Genomic DNA, 22,663 nt, shown 5'->3' on the forward strand with positions numbered 1-22,663 from the left:
CCAAGCAACACACACAAAATGCTGGAGGAACTCAGCAGGCCAGGCGGCGTCTATGGAAAAGAGTAAAAGACGTTTCTGGCCAAGACCCTTCATCAGGACTCTATTGTATTGCTCCATTTTCATGTCAATGCCTGCAAGAAAATGCATCTCAAGGTAGCGCATGGTAATAAATTTACTTCAACTGTAGACATAAAGGTATAGGAAACAGCTTATAGGGAACAGTAACAAGTTACATGGGATGGCTCACGTCCAGTCGACAAAGCAATTGTTTATGTTTAATTCTCTTACTTCAAAAAATTTACTTTAAATCATAAACATCTATTGGAAATATGATCAGTCTACATCCTTAGCAACACGCAAAGGGTGCTGGAGGAGCTCAGCGGGTCATCTGTGGAGGGAACCGGACAATCAACACTTCAGGTCAATACTCTTCATCAGGACATCTTCCTTTACATTCCTTGTGGCAGCAAATCAATACACAATCTGACAATGGAACAATGCCACCTACGTCTCCTCTTTAACCAATGTGCTGCGTCAGAGCACAGGAAGGAGCTAGCAAGCTTAGTAACAGGGCATCATAGCAACAACTTTTCCGTCAATGTCAGCAAAACAAGAGACTTCAGGAAGTGGGGTGGGAGGGACAGTACACATGCTCCTGTCCTCATCAATGGTGCTGAGGCGGAGAGCCTCAAGATTCTACAAGTTCTGGTCTCAACACGTAGACGTCTCAGCCAAGAACGGTACTGGATACAGCCCAGTAAATCATATGTAAAGCATTCCCAACCAGTGAGCACATCTACATGAAACACTGTGGTAGAAAAGCAGCGTCCATCATTAGAGATCCCCACCACTCAGGTCATGTTCTTTCTCACTGCTGCCATCAGGAGAAGGTACAGGAGCCTCAGGACTCACAGCACCAGGTTCAGGAACAGTAACTACCCCTCAACCATCAGGCTCTTGAACAAAAGGATAACTTCACTCACTTACCCCATCGTAGAAATGTTCCCACAACCAATGCTCCCACTTTAAGCACTCTATCTCATGTTCTCGTTATTTATTGCTATTTATTTAATTTGCATTTGCACAGTGTGTTGTCTTCTGCACTCTGGTTGATCTTTCATTGATCCTGATAGTTACATTTCTATTATTTCCCACAACAAAATGAATCTCGCGGTTGTATATGGTGACATACATGTACTTAGATAATAAAACTTAATTTTGAACTTTTTTGGGGAGTAGGCAAGCAAAACATCATGGGCAAAAGGGCCTGTTCTGTGCTGAATTGTTTTAAGTTCCATGTAAATTGACAAGGCCTTAAACAATCACATGCAGATTTAAAACAAATGATTTAAATGTTATACCAACATTGATGTGAATGGGACTGAGATCCCCATTCCAGGCATTACTCCTGATAAACAAAATAGGCTTGATTGCATTTGAGGAAATATTCAAAAAGCTGCATTAACAAAACAGAAAAAAACTGTCCTTGGCCCCCAAAGCAGAGTGCATTGTTAGGCAGCAAAGGTGGATGAGTGCACAATTAAGGCGTCTGAAGTCAGTTTGCTAAAGAAAACAGAACTGGAGGTCAAACAGAGTTTAATTGTTCTTTGGAGAGAGCGGGTGCAAGTCTGCAAATACTTGCTAATGTAAGGTTGAGTTACAGGCACATAACAACTCCCTTTAAAAACAAGGTTCTCTGGGTTAATTGAGGTGAGTTTGCTATTCTTTCCTCATCGAGGGTAGGATGGCACTGCTGAGGATGTAATTCTGAGGCTTTATAAACCATTGGTCAGACAACATGTAGTATTATGAGCAATTTAGGCCCCTTATCTGAGAAAAGATGTGCTGACATTGGACAGGGTCCAGGGGAAGCTCATAAGGGTGATTCTGGAACAAAAGTGTTAACATATGAGGAGTGTTCGATGACTCTAGGCCTGTGCTTGCTGGAGTTGAAAAGAATAAGGTGGAATCTCATTGAAACCTATCAAATATCGAAAGGGCTAGATGGAGTGGATATGGAGAGGATGTTTCCTATGGAGGGGAGTCTCGCACCAGAGGGCACAGCCTCAGATTAGAGGGACATCCGTTTAGAATGGAGACGAGGAATTTCTTTAGCCAGAGGGTGATGAATTTGTGGAATTCATTGTCACAGAGAGCCGAGAAGGACAGGTATATTTAAAAGAGGAGTTTGATAGGTTCTTGATTCATCAGGATTATCAATGGTTACAGCCGGAAGGCACAAGGATGGGGCTGAGAGGTTAATGGATCAGCCGTGATGAAATGGTGGAGCAGACTCAATGAGCCAAAGGGCCTAATTCTGCTCCAATGTCCCATGGAAGGATAACAGATTATTCACTGCCCTGGACTAACACAGTAACATCACCACTACCAAAACAATTGAACATTTCCATAACACCTCTCACACCCTCAGAACATCCCCTTGCCTGTGCAGAACTTGCAGCCAACCCGAAACAAAACCCAAGGTCAGGTGAGGAAATATTCTGGGGGATAAACGGGCCCATAGAAAGGAACACAGCATCTCTGAGCTGTGACCTTTGCACCAGAGACTGACTTTGCAAAGAGGCACTGACGTTGTCAGCCACGGATGGTGCTGCACATCAGTAGCTAGGTCACTACATCCATGGTCCACCTCGACCAACAGAGGGCCCCTCTAGTCAAACGAGCCCCCACTGCCCAGGAACACCTACGTGACCAATTAACCTACTAACGTGGGAGGAAACTGGAGCACCCGGAGAAAACCCACACAGTCATGGGGAGAACATACCAATACCTTACAGACAGTGATGGGAATTAAACCTGGACCACTGGCACTGTAAAGCATTGTGCTAACCGCTATGTTACCAGGTTGCATTCTGCCACACTACTTCTGAAGTGCATTCACTGCTGTAACGTACTTCCAGAAAGCACTTCATAGCAAAATTCAAGATTCAGCTTGGGATAGCCTGCAAGTGTCACAATGTGGTACCAATATGGCAAGCCTACAATTTGCTAACTCTAACCTGTACATCTTTCGAATGCTCAAGAACAAAGAACACAAACATTTCCAGTATCTCCAGAAAGGTTTTTCCACCTTCCAAATCATTATTACAATGTACCTGGTGACTTGCACCATGACAAAGGAGCAGAATCAGACCATTCAGCCATCTAGTCCACTCTCCTGTCTTCGCCCTGTAATCAGTGGCAATGAATTCCACAGATTCACCACCTCTGGCTAAAGAAATTCCTCATTGCTGTTCTAAAGGGACATCCCTCTATTCCGAGGCTGTGTCCCCTGGTCCTAGACTCTCCAACTACTGGGAGCATCCTCTCCACATCCACTCTATCAAAACTATTAAGTAATCGGTAGGTTTAATAAGATTCTCCCCTCATTCTTCTAAACTCTATGAAGGACAGGTCCAGAGCCAAAGGCTCCTCCTCATTCCCGGGATCATTCCGGTGGACCTCCTCTGGAACTTCTCCAATGACAGTACATTCCTTCTTCGATCAGGGGCCCAAAACTCCAAATGCGGTCTGACCAATGCCTTATTAAACCTCAGCATTACATCCTTGTTTTTATACTCAAGACCTCTGGAAATGAATGCCAACACTGCATTCACTTTCTTTACTACTTACACACCTTGATCTCCAAGTGACTGAATAACCAAGTATCGAAGGCTATGGACCAAGTACAAGAGAATGGGATTGTTACGGGTATTGGTCATCGGGAAGGTGGGTCTGCTTCTGTGCAAGTTCAATATGAAGTCTAGAAGACCAATGAAACATGATGCCGTTGAGCTCCAACACAACTGCAATCGTTGTTCACTCTTCTGCTGTAAGACTGACAACAAAACCATAATGACTTGGAGTGATCAGGCCAAGCCTTGGAAGGGTGGGTTAGTAAGGTTGGAGACGACACGAAGGTTGGTGCTGTTGTGGATCGTGCAGAAGGTTGTCTAGAGTTACAATAGGACATTGATAGGATGCAGAACTGGGCTGAGAAGTGGCCAGAGAAGTATGAAGTGATTCATTTTGGAAGGCTGGACTTGAAGCCAGAATACAAGGTTAATGGTATGTTTCTTAACAATGTGGAGGAACAGAGGGATCTTGGGTTCAAAATCCACTGATCCCTCAAAGTTGCTGTGCAAGTTGGTAGGGCGGTTAAGTAGGTGTATGGTGTGTCGATCTTTATTAGACAGTGGATTGAGTTCAAGAGCTGTGATGTAATGCTGCAGCTCTATGAAACCCTGGTTAAAACATATGTGCAGCATTGTGTTCAGTTCTGGTTGCCTCATTACAGGAAGGATGTGGAAGCTTTAGAGAGGGTGCAGAAGAAATTTACCAGGATGCTACCTGGATTAGAGAGCATGTCTTATGAGGATAGGTTAAGCAATCTAGACTTTTCTCTTTGGAGCAAAGGAGGATGAGAGGTGGCTTGATAGAGGTGTATACAATGATAAAAAGCATTCTTCATGTGTATAGAGACTCTTCCATGGCAGAAATTACTAATATGAGGAGACAATTTTAAAGTGATTGAAATGTAGAGTGGGGGATATTAGAGGTAGTTTTATTTATTTATAATACTGTGCAAAAGTCTTAAGCCCATATACATAGCACTGTAATATATAGGGCATTGCACTGCTGCTGTAAAGACAAATTTCCTGACATTTGTGAGAGGTGATAACCCCGATTCTGATACGGGTCTCTGTTGTGGACTCAGAGCAGGAAGGGGGCAGAGAAGAGAATTATGGTTGGGAAAGGGGAAAGGAGAGGGGAGGGAGTGGGAAACACTGAAGAGACATTCTGTAATGATCACTAAACCAATTCTTTAGAATCAAATGAACTTGCCTAGTGTCTCAGGGTGTCTGAAACCACGCCACATCCCCTCCCCCCAGCACTCCTTCCCTGCCACCCGTCCCGCAGCAGTCCACATTCACTATTCAGAACATCCTTTGCTTCCTCCAAATTTAAAAACTCACTCTTGCTCCCAGTTGACAAATACAGTAGTGTGCAAAGGTCTTAGGCAACCTTGAGCAGTACTGCATTTATTTACACAGGGCAGTGCGTGCATGAAACACACTGCCAGGAGGCTACATTCGGGATGTTTAAGAAACTCTTAGGCAGATGGATGATAGAAAAGTGGAGGTTTGTGTGGGAGGGAAAAGGTTAGATTGACCTTGAAGTAGATAAAAAGGACGGCACGACATTGTGGGCCGAAGGGACTGTACTGTGCTGTAATGTTCCACGTTCTGACTGCACATGCTTGGAGATGCAAGGAATGCACAAGCCTTACAAACTGTCTCTTTTGATAAATATGACACATGTCGCAGTTTTGAAAGACCATGGCTTTGTATTGAATTAACTGCAGCTTCTAAGGTTGCCACACCACTGATGTGACAGACTTGCTTGCTGGAAGGATTATTATTCCAATAATCTCCACCCAAAACCGTAATGAATTTGCACAACAGATGAACAAGTAAAATCAAATAAAACCTCAAAAGCATTTTTTAAAGTTGGGCTATGGTAGCGTGGGGGTTAGCATGATATCACAGCACAGGATGTCGGAATTCAGAGTTCAATACCACCGCCCTCCATAGGGTCTCTCACTGTGGAATGCATGGGGTTTCCCTGGATGCTCCGGTTTTCTCCCACAGTCCAAAGACGTACTGGATAGGTTAATTAGTCATTGTAAATTGTCCTGTGATTAGCTTACAGTTAAATCTTGAAGTGCACCTTGAAGAGCCCATTCCACTCTGTATCTCTACAGAAATAATCTATTAGCATGTAGAGAAGGGTCTATTCCACACTGTATCTCTACAGATAATCTATTAGCATGTAGAGAAGGGTCTATTCCACACTGTATCTCTACACAGATAATCTATTAGCATGTAGAGAAGGGTCTATTCCACACTGTATCTCTACACAGATAATCTATTAGCATGTAGAGAAGGGTCTATTCCACACTGTATCTCTACAGATAATCTATTAACATGTAGAGAAGGGTCTATTCCACACTGTATCTCTACAGATAATCTATTAACATGTAGAGAAGGGTCTATTCCACACTGTATCTCTACAGATAATCTATTAACATGTAGAGAAGGGTCTATTCCACACTGTATCTCTACAGATAATCTATTAACATGTAGAGAAGGGTCTATTCCACACTGTATCTCTACAGATAATCTATTAACATGTAGAGAAGGGTCTATTCCACACTGTATCTCTACAGATAATCTATTAACATGTAGAGAAGGGTCTATTCCACACTGTATCTCTACACAGATAATCTATTAACATGTAGAGAAGGGTCTATTCCACACTGTATCTCTACACAGATAATCTATTAACATGTAGAGAAGGGTCTATTCCACACTGTATCTCTACAGATAATCTATTAACATGTAGAGGAGGTGGCAATGCTGCTCATTAGAGATCATCCACAATCTAACAGAGCAGAGTGACACCCAACCACTACACAAGGAACACTGCAACACACACAAAATGCTGGTGGAACGCAGCAGGCCAGGCAGCATCTATAAGGAGAAGCACTGTTGACGTTTCGGGCCAAGACCCTTTGTCAGGACTAACTGACACAAGGAACACTGGAGTCTTTAGCATTTAGTTACTACAGCATCATAGGCTACCATACCTCATATCATCCTGTCCACCTCTATCAAATCACCTCCCATTCTCCTTCACTCCAAAGAGAAAACCCCGAGCTCACTCAACCTATTCTCATCAGAATGAGACCTTAATTAATTCTGCTCCTTCAGCCCATCGAGTCTGCTCAGCCATTCCATCACAGCTGATTTATTACCCCTCCCCAACCCCATTCGCCGGCCTTCTCCCTGCAACCGCTGACTCACGTAGCAATCACGAACCGGCAAACTTGTGCTTTCACTATACCCAGTGACTCGGATCGCAGCGTGTGCAGTCTCACATCTCGAGACATTCAGTCATCAGTCCAACCTTTATTGATCTGTATCTGAACTCTCACCACCACCACCTTTGAATAACAAACACCCACTCCGGTTTTAAATTGTCCTCTGCATCATCAACTGAAATGGACGACTTATTTTTGATGGGAAAAAACCTACGTGCAACATCTCTTATTCAAGAGAGTGAATTATTCCAGGAATTAAAGGGTTAATGTATGAAGCGTGTTTGATGACTCTGGGCCCGTACTTGCTGGGGGGGGGGGGGGGGGGGGAGAGAGAGAGAATCTCATTGAAACTTATTGAATATTGAAAGCCTAGATAGTGGATGCAGAAGAGATGTTTCCTATGGTAGGGAAGTCTAGGACCAGAAGGCACAGCCTCAGAATAGAGGGACGTCCATTTAGAACGGAGATGAGGAGGAATTTCTTTAGCCAGAGTGTGGTGAATCTGTGGAATCCACGGTATATTTAAAGTGGACGTTGCTAAGCTCTGATTAGTCAGGGTGTCAAATGTTACAGGGAAAAGGCAGAAGAACAGGGTTGAGATGGATAATAAATCAGCCATAACGGAGTGGCAAAGCTGGCTGGACGGGCTGACTGGCCTAATTCTGTTCCTGTCCTATGGAATGTCCTGTATTTGCACAGCATGTTCAGTGGCCAGTCTGAAGCACTTTGGTCAATTTCAAGCTGTTGACAATGGAAACCATAGGGCAGGTAGTTTACACCCAGTAATCAGTAATCTTTCACAAACAGGACCATGATGACAACTAGTTTAATGTATGAACAACAACTGATTGATCAATTACTTACTTACGTTGGCTGTTTAGCCCAGAAGGTACCTGCAGACCAACCCCACACTTTCTCTCTCTCACGCACACATTCCCAATTTCCGTTTGACTCTCTTGTACTCAAGTGATAACCAACTTGTCAATTAACCAACCAGCACACTGTGGGCCAGGACGAGGCAAGCCTCTTAACCAGACTCAGACGATAATCTAACCTCCTCACACAAAGCTGACATTGAACACCGAATTCATATTTCTCCTAGACTTTCAAACATAAAGCAGGCCATTTAGCACACAATACTGTGCTTACCCTTTAGCCTACTCCAAGATCAATCTAACCCTTCGCTCCCACATAGCCCTCCAGTTTTTTTTTTAAATCATTCACGTACCCAACAGTCTCTTTAATATCCATAATGTACCTGCCTCTATCATGCACTCACCACTGTAAAAAAAAGTTTCCTCCGATCACCTTAAAATTAAGGTGCCTGCAAAAAGTTTCATACCAAAGTAGATATGCAGTATACAGACCTGAAATTCATCTTCCACAGTGTCATGAAACAAAAACAACCATGGAACCAACCCGAAGAAAGAAAAGCAAATATTAAAACCCTCTCCCCACTCCCGCACAGAAAAGAGCTAAAACAGAATATAAAAACACAAAATCAAAAGGCAAATTTCAGCACAGATGAATCCCAAGGTTGTATATACTATACATAAATTATGCCTCCTCCTATTAGAGATTTAAAGTTAGCACCCAATTTGGGACTCGAATTCACAACCCAGAGACTAAGAGTACATACATGCTTTATCAACTGAGCTAACCAGGCCAACGATCATCAAACACAGACAAATCACATTTATATAGTACTTTCAAATTATCCCACAATGCTTTACTGGAGAAAAAACACGGAAGACACAACCATCAAAATCATTTAATAATTAAAGGAGACATTTTCTATAAAAGTGCAAAAACAAATAAATTACAAAGGCACAACTTTAGTTAACACTCTGCAATCTTGTACGCAGCACTTCAAAACAATTCAGCCTATTTTTTTTCATTCTCAAGGACCTGCACTGCACTGGCAAGACCAACGAGGGCAGAATCGTCATCGTACGATGCTTTACAGCACTGGCGACTGGGGTTCAGTTCTCACCAAGACCAACGAGGGCAGAACCGTCGTCGTACGATGCTTTACAGCACTGGCGACTGGGGTTCCGTTCTCACCAAGACCAACGAGGGCAGAACCATCGTCGTACGATGCTTTACAGCACTGGCGACTGGGGTTCCGTTCTCACCAAGACCAACGAGGGCAGAACCGTCGTCGTGCGATGCTTTACAGCACTGGCGACTGGGGTTCCGTTCTCACCAAGACCAACGAGGGCAGAACCGTCGTCGTGCGATGCTTTACAGCACTGGCAACTGGGGTTCCGTTCTCACCAAGACCAACGAGAGCAGAACTGTCGTCGTGTGATGCTTTACAGCACTGGCGACTGGGGTTCAGTTCTCACCAAGACCAACGAGGGCAGAACCGTCGTCGTACGATGCTTTACAGCACTGGCGACTGGGGTTCCGTTCTCACCAAGACCAACGAGAGCAGAACTGTCGTCGTGTGATGCTTTACAGCACTGGCGACTGGGGTTCCGTTCTCACCAAGACCAACGAGAGCAGAACTGTCGTCGTGTGATGCTTTACAGCACTGGCGACTGGGGTTCAGTTCTCACCAAGACCAACCAGGGCAGAACCGTCGTCGTACGATGCTTTACAGCACTGGCGACTGGGGTTCAGTTCTCACCAAGACCAACGAGGGCAGAACCGTCGTCGTACGATGCTTTACAGCACTGGCGACTGGGGTTCAGTTCTCACCAAGACCAACGAGGGCAGAACCGTCGTCGTGCGATGCTTTACAGCACTGGCGACTGGGGTTCAGTTCTCACCAAGACCAACGAGGGCAGAACCGTCGTCGTGTGATGCTTTACAGCACTGGCGACTGGGGTTCAGTTCTCACCAAGACCAACGAGGGCAGAACCATCGTCGTGCGATGCTTTACAGCACTGGCGACTGGGGTTCAGTTCTCACCAAGACCAACGAGGGCAGAACCGTCATTTGTGTGATGCTTTACAGCACTGGCGACAGGGGTTCAGTTCTCACCAAGACCAACGAGGGCAGAACCGTCGTCGTGCGATGCTTTACAGCACTGGCAACTGGGGTTCAGTTCTCACCAAGACCAACCAGGGTAGAACCGTCGTCGTGCGATGCTTTACAGCACTGGCGACTGGGGTTCAGTTCTCACTAAGACAGCGTGGTTTCTGTAAAGGGAAATTTTGCCTGATAATTCTGCTCGACTTCTTTGAGGAAGTAACAAGCAGGGTGGACAAAGGAAATGCAGTTTACTTGGGTTTTCAGAAGGCATTTGATAAGGTGTCACACGAGGCTGCTTAACAAGTTAAAATCCCATGGCATTACAGGAAATATATTGGCATGGATAGAGGAATGGCTGACAGGCAGGAGGCAGTGAGTGGGAATAAAGGGGACTTTTCTGGTTGGCTGTCAGTGACTAGTGGTGTTCCTCAGGGGTCAGTATTGCAACCGCTACTTTTCACGTTGGTTGTCAATGATTTAGATCATGGAATTGATGGCTTTGTGGCAAAGTTTGCGAATGATACAAAGATAGGTGGAGGGCCGAGGAAGCAATGTGACTGCAGCAGGGTTTAGACAAATTGGAAGAATGGGGAAAAAGAGTGGCAGATGGAATACAGTATTGGGAAATGTATGATAATGCATGTTGGTAAAAGGAACAATAGTGCAGATTATTATCTAAATGGGGAGAAAATTCAAAGATCAGAGGTGCAAAGGGACTCTGTACTAGACCCCAGAAGGTTAAATTACAGGTTGAGTCTGTGGTGAAGAGGGCAAATGCAGTGTTGGCATTCATTTCAAACGGAAAAGAATGAAAAGAGAAGGAGATAATGCTGAGGCTTTATAAGATACTAGTCAGGCTGCACTTGGAGTACTGCCAATAGTTTTGGGTCTCATATCCCAGAAACGATGTGTTGTCATTGGAGAGTCCAGAGAAGGTTCACGAAGATGATTCCGGGAATGAAGGGGTTAACATACAAGGAGCGTTTGGCAGCTTTGGGCCTGTACTCACTGGAATTTAGAAGAATATGGCAGGGTGGGGGATCTCATTGAAACCTACCGAATGCTGAAACAACTAGATAGAAAACATTCTCTCCACATCCACCCTATGGTGGGGGTATCCAGAATTAGAGGACACAGCCTCAAAATTGTGAGCAACCCTTTAGAAAAGAGGTAAGAAGGAAATTTTTTTAGCCAGAGAGGCAATCTCAATGGCTCTCCACACGACTTTAGACCACCTGGATAATACAAACACCTACGTCAGGAAGCTGTTCATCAACTAAAGTTCAGCATTTAATACCATCATTCCCATGATCCTGATTGATAAGTTACAGAACCTGGGCCTCTGTACCTCTCTCTGCAACTGGATCCTTGACTTCCTAACCGGAAGACCACAATCTGTGTGGATTGGCGATAGCATATCCTCCTCGCTGACGATCTACACTGGCACACCTCAGGGGTGTTAGCTTAGCCCACTGCTCTACTCTCTATATACACATGACTGTGTGGCTAGGCATAGCTCAAATACCATCTACAAATCTGTTGACGTTGCAACCATTGCTGGTAGAATCTCAGATGGTGACGAGAGGGCATACAGGGGTGAGATATGCCAACTAGTGGAATGGTGTCGCAGCAACAACCTGGCACTCAATGTCAGCAAGACGAAAGAGCTGATTGTGGACTTCAGGAAGGGTAAGACGAGGGAGCACATACCAATACTCATAGAGGGATCAGAAGTGGAGAGAGTGAGCAGCTTCAAGTTCCTGGGTGTCAGGATCTCTGAGGATCTAACCTGGTCCAACATATCAATGTAAAGAAGGCAAGACAGCGGCTATACTTTATTAGGAGTTTGAAGAGATTTAGCATGTCAACAAATACACTCAAAATTTCTTTAGATGTACCGTGGAGAGCATTCTGACAGACTGGATCACTGTCTGGTATGGAGGGGCTACTGCACAGGACTGGAAGAAGCTGCAGAGGTTGTAAATCTAGTCAGCTCCATCTTGGGCACTAACCTACAAAGTACCCAGGACATCTTTAGTGAGCGGTGTCTCAGAAAGGCAGCGTCCATTATTAAGTACCCCCAGCACCCAGGGCATGCCCTTTTCTCACTGTTAACCATCGGGTAGGAAGTACAGAAGCCTGAAGGAACACACTCAGTGATTCAGGAACAGCTTCTTCCCCTCTGCCATCCGATTCCTAAATGGACATTGAACCCTTGAACACTACCTCACTTTTTTAAAATATACAGCATTTCTGCTTTGCACATTTTTAAAAATCTATTCAATATAATTGATTTACCTGTTTATTGTTATTTTTCTCTCTCTGCTAGATTATGTATTGCATTGAATTGCTGCTGCTAAGTTAACAAATTTCATGTCACATGCCAGTGATAATAAACCTGATTCTGACTCTGTGGAATGCTCTGCCATAGACTGCAGTGGAGGCCAAGACCGTGGGTATATTTAAAGTGAAAGTTAAGAGTTCCCTCATTGTTCAGGGCATCAAAGGATATGGCGAGAAGGCAGATGTATGGGGGTGAGTGGGATCCAGGATCAACCATGGTGCAATGGGCTGAATGGCCTAAGTCTGCTCCTGTGTCTTATGGTCTCATACTGTAGGGAGTTTGAACATTCTCCCTGTGATCACAAGTGTTTCCTCTGTGGCACTCCAGTCTAGAACATAGAACATTACAGCATAACACAGGCCCTTCAGCCCATAAAGTTATGCTGACCTTTTACTCTACTCCATGACCCTTCAACTCCCCCCTAGCCCTTCATGTCTGTCATCTATGCACCTACCCAACTGTGGAATAAAACAGAGTATAGAACTGTACAGCACGACATTGTGCCAAACTTTTAAACTACTCCAAGATCAAAACCCTTCCCCCCTATATAGGAGAACAGATAGTAGAAAAATGGAGAGCTATTTAAGAGTTTCTTTAAAAATGTCCCTAATGTATTGCGTCTATCACCACCCCTGGCAGGCAGTTCCACACACCCAGCACTGGGTAAAAAAAATCTTAACTCTGATACTCCGTACTTGCTATGCTGTGGCAATGATGATGAAGCACGCAAAAACAGGGGGATGCTAGCAAATAGCACATGTTTTTTTAAAAAAAAACAAGGTCTGTAGCAAATCCATCCAAACAAGAGAGAGAGCTTTCAATGAGGAAAACAGCATAAAATCCTGATTTCCCAGACCACACATCAGGAACTTCTTCAAATAGGAACAGTCATTTTTATTCTTAAATATCTATAGTCTTGCAAGAACTTTAATTCCTTATCTTTGTAAAGCACTTCGGTGCTAAAATTGCCTTATGTCGTTCTTCAGCACACAACTGTAAATGGTGCAAATCGGTGGCTTCTATCATTAAGGACCCCCATCACACAGGACGCACCCTCTTCTCACTGCTCCCATCGGGGAGGAGGTACAGGAGCCTGAAGACACACATTCAATGCTTCAGGAACAATTTCTTGCCTTCCATCGTCAAGATTTCCAAACAGCTCATGAACACCTTCTCAATATTTTTTGCCCTCTTTGTGCACTCATTGTTTAATTTAATTCCTATATATATCTCTTATTGTAATTTAGTTTCTTATGTATTGCTCTGTACTGCTGTCACAAAACAATTTTCACAGCATATGCCAGTGATATTAAATCTGAAATAATTACATATTTTCAAATGCCAATGTAACTTACTTATATAAAAAAGAGGATTTGATAACTTATCACTTAGCCTCAAATTCGCTGGGTTATCAGATCCATGGAAGACGCAACAATAGATATCCATTAACTGATCGTTCACTAAGTAAAGATTTCACATTCCCTCAAGTTGTAATAAAATCAAGAGTCCTGTTCTTTACACTCTGCTACAAACCCAACCACAATTCACTTTCCACACCACCAGCACAATCTCTCCAGCCTCCACCAAACACATCTTGAGGTTGAGAAACAAAGCTGCTTGCTATGGTAATGACAATGAGGCACAAGAAAACAGGGGATGCGAAGAAACGACACTTTTTTTAAAAAAAAAGTCCTGTTGCAAATCCATCCAAACAAGAGAAAGATACCTCTCAATTAGCAAAACAGCATAAAATCCTGATTTCCCAGACCACACACACACATCAAGAACTTCTTCAAACAGGAAATTTTTATTCTTAAACCTCTATCCTTGTAAGATCTTCTCAATTTCTTGTCTTTGGTTAACTGTTTTGGTGCCAAGATTACTTACTGCCATTCTTCAGTACTCCAGTGTGTAAGTGCTAAAGAGTGGCATCCGCCATTGTGGGTGCCCATCACCCAAGTCATGCCCTCTTCTCATTGCAACCCGAGAGGAAATACAGGAGCCTGAAATACACTCAGTGATTCCGGAATAGCTTCCTGCCCTCTGCCCTCTGCCCTCAGGTTTCTGAATGGACGATGAACCCGTGAACACTAGCTCAATTTTTTTGTTCTATTTTTGCACTATTGTATATAATGAAATATATTTCTGTTTGTAATTTATAGTGTTTTATTTCTACACATTTCACAAAACAACAGATTTCATGACATATGCCAGCATTGCAAGCTTGAATGTTCCTTCCCCTGCACACATGGGCCTCCTCCCAGTGTGCCACATTCCCCCTACAGTTCAAAGACATACCTGTTAGTAGGTTAATTGGTCACTGTATGTTGTGCCGTGATTAGGCGAGGGTTAAATAGGTGGGCTGCCATGTGACAGTGGCTCGAAGTGCCAGCAGGGCCTGTTACCTGCTGCATTTCTAAATAAATATTAAACCTGATCCTGGTTGTCAGATAAAGGAGAATGAAATAGTTGCTACAAAGCTGACTGCAAAAATATACAGAAACCACTCAATTGTACAATTAGTACAATCGTTTGTAAGATACTGAATTTTTAACAAGCTCTGCTTAAATTGTTCTTTACAGCAAGATGTTTTTTTTATGTCAAAGTTTTTATTCTCAAAGTGCTCCAGGATTGAACAAACTAAAGGCATTGCAGGGGATAAACAGATTGGAGCATTGTTCAGTCACAGAACAGACACTCTGCCATTTATAAGGCAGCTAGCGTCAATAGAAACCTGATACGCCCAGGGATCTCATTCTGGATACTCTAATTACAACTCAGCTCGTCAAAAAAAAAGTTTTCTTTTGAAAGACCAATCCCCACCCCCAAGCTCCAATCATGCCATTTTGTGCTTCATTCAATACACAAGCTTGTGTATTGAAATCTCTGCCATCAGATTTCTGAACACACAATCAACCCATCATGAATCCTACTTCACTATTTTGCTCCCATTGCCAAATCAGAATCAGGTTTCATATCAGCCGTATACGTCGTGAAATTTGGCATTTTGCAGCAGCAGTACAAAGCAATACAAATTAAATAAGTAGTGCAGAAAGAGCCAAAAGTAAAATATACAGTGAGCTAGTGTTCATGGGCTCATTGTCCATTCAGAAATCAGACGGCAGAGGGGAAGAAGCTGTTCCTGAATCATTGAGTGTACTGATTATATTTACTACTAAAGTTCAAGGTAAATTTATTATCAAAGTACATATATATCAGCATATTCTACCTGAGATTCATATTCTTCTGGGTATTCACAATAGAATGCAGAATACAATAAAATCAATGGAAAAACTACACAAGCAACCAACGTACAACAGACTACAAACTGCACAAATAGAAGCAAATAATTAAATAATACTGAGGATGTGAGTTGTAGAGTCATTGAAAGGGAGTAGTTTGAGTCCCTCGGTTGTGGAGTCAGTTCATTGGTGTGACGAGTGAAGTTATCCATACTGGCTCAGCAGCCTAACGGTTGAAGGGTAATAAGCTAGTGGTCTCGGACACTTGTTATAATTTACAGTATATGTTATGTATTGCACTGTACTGCTATCACAAAATAATAAAGCAGATTCTGATTTCACAAAGCAAACCAATTTTAGTGAGAATTGACTTGAGCAGTTCACAGCCATACCGACAAACCGCAGTACATTTTCTTAGAGATACAACACAGTAACAGGTCTTTCTAGTCCAACCAGTTCGTGGCACCTATTTACACACAAGATCAATTAACTACCAACCAGTACGTCATTGGATTGTGGGAGGAAACCAGAGCACCTGGTGGAGAACTACACGATCATGAGAACATACAGATATCTTAGTCAGTGGCGGGAATTGAACCCCAGTTACTGTCGCTGTAAAGTGACACATTAACCAATACACGACTGTGCTATCCAACAAATTGGGAAAAAATTCAAAGGCAACAAAGGCCTGAAGTCGGCCCACCAGAGCCAGAAGATGGCAGAGCCGCAGGTCTGGGAGAGGAAAACAGTGGCCCAGTGTTATTGAATGATCCTTCACACATATTAAAGCCAGCTGTCAAAGGACAGGCAGCACTAGACGCGGTATGCGTGCATGAGCACAAAGCACCAACCACAGACTGCTGACAAGATGAATTCACTGGTCTGTTGTGTCATGGCCCACACTCATCAATTCATGGTCCTCTCCCCAAACTTTTAAACCCCCTCCACCACAGTTCATGCAGATAGAATGTCCAGACATAGGAGCAGAATTAGGCCATTCAGCCCACTGAGTCTGCTCTGCCATCCCAGCACAGCTGATTTATTATCCTTAACACCATTCTCCTGCCTTCTCCCCATAACCTTTGACAACCTGACTAATCAAGAACCTATCAAACACCACTTTAAATATAGCCAATGATTTGGCCTCCACAGCTGTCTGTGGCACTGAATGCCATGATTACCACTACACCAGGCATACTGAAAGTAGAAAGAAAAAATTTTGCAGTACATTCTACAAAAGTGAGGACATCAGGAACCCTTTCAAAGGGCCAGTACAGTCAAATAGGCGGAATAGCCTAACTTGAACTGTTGCATTGATCATTATTGAATGATAACACCAAACAGAATTCAAGCTCAAATTATAAAGAGTTCATTGTTATAAAACATTAAACTAATCCAAGTATAGACTATCTGGAGACATTCTGACTGATTGCATCACTCTCTGCTATGGAGGAGCCACTGCACAAGATCGGAGGGTTGTCGTCTCAGCCAGCTCCATCATGGCCAATAACCTCCTCACCATCGAAGGGACCTTCACGAGGTCGTGCCCCAAGAAGGCAACATCCATCATGAAGGATTCCCACCACCCAGGACATGCCATCTACTTGTTACTGCCATTGGGGAGGTGGTACAAGGGCCTGAAGACACACATTCATCGAACAGGAACAGCTTCCACCCCTCCACCCCCACCATCAGATTTCTAAATGGACCATCAACGCTACCTCCTTTTACCCCCACAGCACCAGCCTACCCGCCATCAGGGATATCAGAAAAGGGCCAGTGACATCATGAAGGATCCCACCCACCCTACTCATGGACTGTTGGTCCCACTCCCATCAGGGAGGAGGCTACGTAGCATCCACACCAGGACCACCAAACTCAAAAACAGTTACTTTCCCCAAGCAGTAAGGCTAATCGACACCTCCACCCACTAACCCACCCCTCCACACCCCCAAACACCACTACTTTATCATTTCCTGTCAGTCACCTTGTGTACAGACACTCCTGTGCCCAGTGTTACTTTATGGGCATACAATCTGTGTATATTATGTAAGCTAATTTATGTACTCATTCTTTATCATATTGTGGGTTTTTCGTGCTACATCGGATCCGAATTAACAAATATTTTGTTCTCCTTTACACCTGTTCTAGAAATGACATTAAACAACCTTGATTCTTATTTTGCCATTTATAGAAAATTTTGCACTGTACATCATAGAAGAGAGTGATAACAAATCTGATTCTGATTCCGTCAGTGGCCTTGAGAAGTGAGTCAACTGTTTGGTTGTGTGGCTCCATAGTCAGAAAGAAAGCATCAGTGGGAGGCGAGGGAGGAGATTGCTGAGCCTCTGGCGATGATCTTTGAATCATCATTGGGGACGGGAGAGGTTCCAGAGGATTGGAGGGTTGAGGATTTTGTTCCTTTATTCAAGAAAGGGAGTAGAGATAGCCCAGGAAATTATAGACCAGTGAATCTTACTTCAGCAGCTGGTTAAGTTGATGGAAAAGATCCTCTGAGAGGCAGGATTTATGAACATTTGGAGAAGCATAATATGATGAAGAATAGTCAGCATGGCTTTGTCAAAGGCAGGTCGTGCCTTACAAGCCTGATTGAATTTTTTGAGGATGTGACTACACAGATTGATGAAGGAAGAGCTGTAGATGTAGTGTATATGGATTTCAGCAAGGCATTTGATAAGGTACCCCATGCAAGGCTTCTTGAGAAAGTAAAGAGGCATGGGATCCAAGAGAACCTTGCTTTGTGGATCCAGAATTGGCTTGCCCACAGAAAGCAAAGAGTGGTTGTGGATGGGTCATATTCTGCATGGAGATTGGTGACCAGTGGTGTGCCTCAGCAATCTGTTCTGGGACCCCTTCTCTTCGTGATTTTTATAAATGACCTGGAATAGTAAATTTGATGATGATATAAAGGTTGGGGGTGCTGTGAATAGTATGGAGGGCTGTGAGAGGTTACAGTGGGAGATTGATCGGATGCAAATCTGGGCTGAGAAGTGGCAGATGGAGTTCAACACAGACAAGTGTGAGGTGGTTCATTTTGGTAGGTCAAATACGATGGCAGAATATAGTATTAATGGTAAGACCCTTGGCAACGTGGAGGATCAGAGGGATCTTGGGATCCAAGTCCACAGGACACTCAAAGCAGCTGCACAGGTTGACTCTGTGGTTAAGAAGGCATATGATGCATTGGCCTCTATCAACTGTGGGATTGAGTTTAAGAGCCAAAAGGTAATATTACAGCTGTATAGGACCCTTCTCAGACCCCACGTGGAGTTCTGTGCTCAGTTCTGGTCACCTCACTACAGGAAGGATGTGAAACCATAGAAAGGGTGCAGAGGAGATTTACAAGGATGTTGCCTGGATTGGGAAGCATGCCTTATGAGAATAGGTTGAGTAAACTCGGCCTTTTTTCCTTGGAATGACGGAGGATGAGAGGTGACCTGATGGAGGTGTATAAGATGATGAGTGGCATTGCTCATGTGGATAGTCAGAGGCTTTTTCCCAGGGCTGAAATGGCTAACACAAGAGGGCACAGTTTTTTTTTTAAAAAGGTGCTTGGAAGTAGGTACAGAGAAGATGTCAGGGGTAAGTTGTTTGTGATTTTTTACGCAAAGAGTGCCGAGTGCGTGGAATGGGCTGCTGGCGATGGTGGTGGAGGTGGATACAATAGGGTCTTTTAAGAGACTCCTGGACAGGTTCATGGAGCTCAGAAAAATAGAGGGCTATGGGTGACCCTAGGTAATTTCTAAAGTAAGTACATGTTTGGCACAGCATTGTGGGCCGAAGGGCCTGAAATTGTGCTGTAGATTTTCTAAACACAGGAAGAAGCCCTTTGGTCCACAAACATTGTGCCAAACCAAATAAATTTGTAATCAAATGGCCAACTAAACTAATCTCATCTGCCTGTACAATGTCCATATCCCTCCATTTTCCTCTCATTCATGTGCCTTTCTAAATGCCTCTTAAAAGTCTCTACTGTACCTGCCTCTACCACCACCCCAGCACCGACCACTCTGTGGAAAAAAAAACTCTCACATCTCCTCTCACCTTTACTGCGTGCCTACTGGTATCAGACGTCTCAAAAATCCCCCTCTCCAAAGAGGCAGAGTTTTCCCAATAGTGTCATAGTCACCACAACTATCATTCCAGTGTGGGCTTAAGGAACAGAATTAAAATCTCTCCGGAGGACGATAAATAAATCTTCCCAATGATTAGTTCAGGATCTCTCATTCAGTAACAAAACCAGACTCAAAATTCACCACGCAAAGTCAACCACAAAAATCAAATAAAATCACTGTGGCAAAAATACTAAGTCTGAGTGCAGCAGATTATTTTTAAAAGCACAATTTAAAACTACTGTAAATGCTTTAGTATTTACAACTTTAACAGAGCAGTGATACAGAGTTTCAGAATTCTGGATAAGGACATGCAATTCTTTTCAAACCCACGTCCTCACCGTCCCCCGTGCACAGAGTAACGTACTGCAGCATATAATATCTACAGGTACATTCATACCCACTTACAGGCAGTCACAGTAAATACAAAAAAAAAACAACAGAATCATTGTAATTACTGAAACCTTAGTATTTACTGTGAATACCCTCAAGAAAATGAATCTCAGGGTAGCATATGGTAGATTATGTACTTTGATAATAAATTTTACTTTGAAGTCTGAAGTAATGTACTTTTGAGGAAAATATTTCATATAAAGAACTAAAAGCAATAGTTCTGATTCTGACTGCACAGTGTAAACATTTCTATTACTGGATGGGATTACTGTCAGTGAGTAGCTGATAGGTATTTCTACCAATGTTTATTCTGTGCTACAAATGACATTAACAAGTTCAGTCACTTAGATAAAACAAGACTATTCAAAAAATTCTCAAACCAAATACCGAGCTGTGATATTAGCTGGCAAGTCTCTGAACTTCACTCTAAAGTGCTTCTATTCATGCCCTCTCAGCTCAAGAACAAGACGAATTAATTTATTAATACTATTATTTAATTAGTTTATAATTGGACATTAATTTTCCTTGTTCTTCAGACAAAGCAGGCAAGAATGAAAAAAAACATTATAAAGTTCAGATATTTCCAAGTGTCTGCTTACAATTTGCAGATGAGAACAGCAAGAAACAAAACAATGAAAAAGATTAATCAGGTCCAGAATTTTATTAATGTTATAAAGTATCTTTTAACTGTTTATATTTTTCTTCAAATAGCGACTATGTATTATTTTGGAAACATCATAGGAAACATATCTGCGAATTAATTAAGACAAAGATATGCTCAAACGAACTTTACCCTGTATTCTAGTTTTGTTAACAAAATAAAGAATTTCGTATAATGCAAAGAGAACATAGTCTGCGAGCCATATCGTTCACAGTTCATCCCACAAATTTAAACACTTGCAGAAAATGAGCTGGTTTGTAGAAATGCGTTTCCAGAATTCCCCAGACAGACCCTTAAACCAAGCCTGGCACATTTCTATCACGGCTCCACACTGGCTCCACTTCTTATCACTTCCACTCCCAGAATCCAGAGACACCGCTTCCAAAAAGTAATCTATTTCAATTAGGTAAAACCTTACACAGTGATCATCCCGGCACATCGGAAGCCTGCAGTGAGCTATTGTACAATTCTCGTGAGGACGGGCCAACGATCGCAAACCTGTGCATCAGTAACTAGATTAGCCACCTAATTTAACATCCCATTTTGTTAAAAAAAAAATCCGGTAAAAGGAGAGAGCATGTAATAAATATCGCCTACTTGGCAGTTATGAACACCACTCATTTCAGCAACTTATCCACAACAATGCAACACTCTGAGTAAGTTATTTTTTTTAAAAAAGAATGAAGAGCGATGTAAAGTGCAGTGCAGAGATTTGCAGAGGGCTGCGTGTAAGCACTTTGTGAAGGCTTTGTACCCTTACGTCAGAATTAAGCCAATATTTACTGAACGTGTGTGCGCATTAAAGAGAGAGAGCGAGAGTGCGAGGTGGACACAGGGATTGAGTTACTTACTCAGAGAGAGACAGAGAGGGAGGAGGGAAGGCGCTGGGATCTGCAACAAGTCGGCGGGGTCCGGGCCCGGTACCGGAGCCTCTCTCCCACCCCCAGCTGAAAACAGGCACTCTTTCCAACTCCAATACTTGGGTGTTTTTCTCTTCTTTCTTGTTTCTGTAAATTGAGAGGAAAATAATAACATAAGATTCGGGAAATCCCGCTTTTCATTATTGTTTTAACCTTTAACAAAAGAGAATCAAACACGCAGAAATGTAACATGCAATTAGAACAAATCTCGGGAGGTTGGGGGGGATAATAACCCCCCCTCCCCTTCTGCTTTATTTGTGGTCGGTACATTTCCATAATTTTGGAGAATTTTCTCTCCCCCCCCCCCCCCCCCCCCCGGAAGCCCGGAAGTTGTGCTGCGACCGAGAAAGGGAAAGAGAGAGAGAGAGGGGGTGGAAAAATGTTAAAAATGCCAAGGATTTTGCGGCGGCCGCCGCTGGCCCGCCGCTCTCCGCCGGCACTGGGCAGCGGCTGCCGCCGAGCCGGGAACCGGGGGGCCGGAGGAAGGGGGAAGCTCCCCACTCCCCGCTCTCCCCACTCTCCCCGCACACCCTGAAGCAGCAGCCTATTGTTGCAAAAAAAATCAGATACATTGTTAGCAAAAAATAGATACATTGTTTCAAACAGAAGAAGATACAAACTCACCTCAGGATTTATAAAAAAAACTCTTATAAATGCATGATTTTTTAAACAAAAAATTGGGGGAATTAAAGTTTTTGCAACTTGTTGCTGAGGGGGAGGGGGTAATTTTTGGGAGGGGGGGTTGCCGGGTTGCCTGTTTGAACTGAGTTGGGAGCCGGGAAAAGGCGCAGCGCTCGCAGGAATTCCAGGAATGAGAACTGGAATGAGATGAACGCCAGTCCCGAGTCTGCGCACTGCCGTCCTCTGGGAGGGAGGGGGGAGAAGCTGGGGAGCGGCTCACGTCATCTATCCATGGGGGGGGGGATTGGGGTGGGGGAGGGAAGGGGAAATAAACAGGTGACAGCGCATGTACAGGGCTGCCCCGATGGCTGCTGGGATTTGTAGTCTGAGGATTGCGCTCACAATGAAAACCTTGTTAGTGATAGTGGACCGAGCACATACGACTCGCTGCAGGGGCTCAGCGGATCACACAGCATCTGTGGAAGGA

The 22,663-nt window shown here is 43.5% G+C and overlaps 1 protein-coding gene across 5 annotated transcripts in view; it reads right to left on the reverse strand.

Annotated features, from left to right (window-relative positions):
* Positions 1-22,380, reverse strand: part of tead1a (TEA domain family member 1a) — a 285,818-nt gene extending 263,438 nt beyond the window's left edge. For all 5 annotated transcript variants that reach the window (XM_073049920.1, XM_073049917.1, XM_073049919.1 and 2 more), the window contains exons 1-2: positions 22,180-22,380; positions 21,487-21,642 (exon numbers count right to left, since the gene is read on the reverse strand). The gene's annotated coding sequence lies outside the window, so the exon portion shown is untranslated. The remainder of the gene's footprint in view (positions 1-21,486; positions 21,643-22,179) is intronic.
* Positions 22,381-22,663: the final 283 nt, after the last annotated feature.

This window comes from Hemitrygon akajei, chromosome 6 (genome assembly GCF_048418815.1).
Source record: "Hemitrygon akajei chromosome 6, sHemAka1.3, whole genome shotgun sequence".
In the NCBI taxonomy this organism is placed as follows: domain Eukaryota; kingdom Metazoa; phylum Chordata; class Chondrichthyes; order Myliobatiformes; family Dasyatidae; genus Hemitrygon; species Hemitrygon akajei.